We start from the raw sequence: 1,534 nt of genomic DNA, 5'->3' as shown, positions 1-1,534 counted from the left end.
CCCACATCCCTCTGAGCCCCCCCACCCCACTGAGCCCCTTCAGTCCAATGAGCCCCTCCATCCCACTGAGCCCCTTCACCCCACTGAGCCCCCCTGTCCCTCTGAACCTCCTTATGCTCAGCCCCACTACCAGGATTTGGCCCCACCCCCGTCGCAAAGGGTGCCCTGCCCCTCCATACCCTGGACCCCGATACCTCCCTCCAGAAACCCAAGCTACCAGGTCGGGTATGCCTCCCCTCCCCTGCCATTCCCAGGCCCCCCACCCCTGTCCTCTCAGGTGTACCACCCTGTACAGGGTCCAGCACACCCCATGTACCCCCCAGCTGGATCTCGGTACCCCCCATACTCTCAGGGGTACCAGCCTTCATCCACTCCTGAGGAGCTCCATGTGAGCCGGGGGGCGATAGAGCAGCTTCAGCCCACGAACGGAGACTCGCTGGTCGGGCACGGCCACGTCAGAGTCCTGGGCCCTCTGGAGGCTCCCGCTGCTGCTAACATGGCTAACGCTAACAACAGCCGAACCATCGTGGTCACGTCTAACTTTGGTACGTAGTTTGTAGTACTGAGGGTTTCTGGGTAATAAAGTGGCTGCCGTGTTTGTCCGCCAGGGGGTGCTAATGTGCAAAAGTCTTGATGCAGCTTTTGATTAACGTTTTCTTCCATCAGGCTTGAAGAAGGAGGCGGGGGAGAGTCTGACCCGGACTGTGCTGCTGGTAGACCCACCAATCAATAATACACCCATAGTATGTACCACACACACACTCACGCAGAACACTGTTGTATTTGTCATAAAGTATTCTTTAGGTCTTCACATCGCAGCTGCATGACTAACCTGAACTTTCAGAGTTTAATAAGAGCAGTCTGAAGCAGCACGGGATCAAATGCTATTAGCTCTGGAGCTAACATCATCCATCCATCCATCCATTTTCTTCCGCTTATCCGGGGTCGGGTCGCGGGGGTAGCAGCCTAAGTAGGGAGGCCCAGACTTCCCTCTCCCCAGCCACTTGGGCCAGCTCTTCCGGGGGAATCCCGAGGCGTTCCCAGGCCAGCTGAGAAACATAGTCCCTCCAGCATGTCCTGGGTCTTCCTCTGGGCCTCCTTCCGGTGGGACGTGTCCGGAACACCTCACCAGGGAGGCGTCCAGGAGGCATCCTAACCAGATGCCCGAGCCACCTCAACTGGCTCCTCTCGACGTGGAGAAGCAGCGGCTCTACTCCCGAGTCCCTCCCGGATGATTGAGCTTCTCACCCTGTCTCTAAGGGAGAGCCCAGACACCCTGTGGAGAAAACTCATTTCAGCCGTTTGTGTCAGAGATCTCGTTATTTCGGTCACGACCCAAAGCTCGTGACCATAGATGAGGGTGGGAACGTAGATCGATCGGTAAATTGAGAGCTTCGCCTTTTGACTCAGCTCTCTCTTCACCACGACAGACCCGTACAGCGCCCGCTTCACTGCAGACGCTGCACCTATCCACCCCGATATATATATATATCGATCTCACGCTCCATTTTTCCCTCATTCGTGAACAAGACCC

At 56.7% G+C, this 1,534-nt stretch overlaps 1 protein-coding gene across 1 annotated transcript in view; it reads right to left on the bottom strand.

Moving 5' to 3' along the window:
* The window catches only part of otud4 (OTU deubiquitinase 4), a gene marked incomplete in the record, with an annotated part of 25,895 nt that overhangs the window by 476 nt on the left and 23,885 nt on the right, over positions 1-1,534 (bottom strand).

This window comes from Nematolebias whitei, chromosome 1 (assembly GCF_014905685.2).
Source record: "Nematolebias whitei isolate Nwh7 chromosome 1, NemWhi1, whole genome shotgun sequence".
Lineage (NCBI taxonomy): Eukaryota > Metazoa > Chordata > Actinopteri > Cyprinodontiformes > Rivulidae > Nematolebias > Nematolebias whitei.
This window is presented reverse-complemented; position numbering and strand designations above follow the sequence as displayed.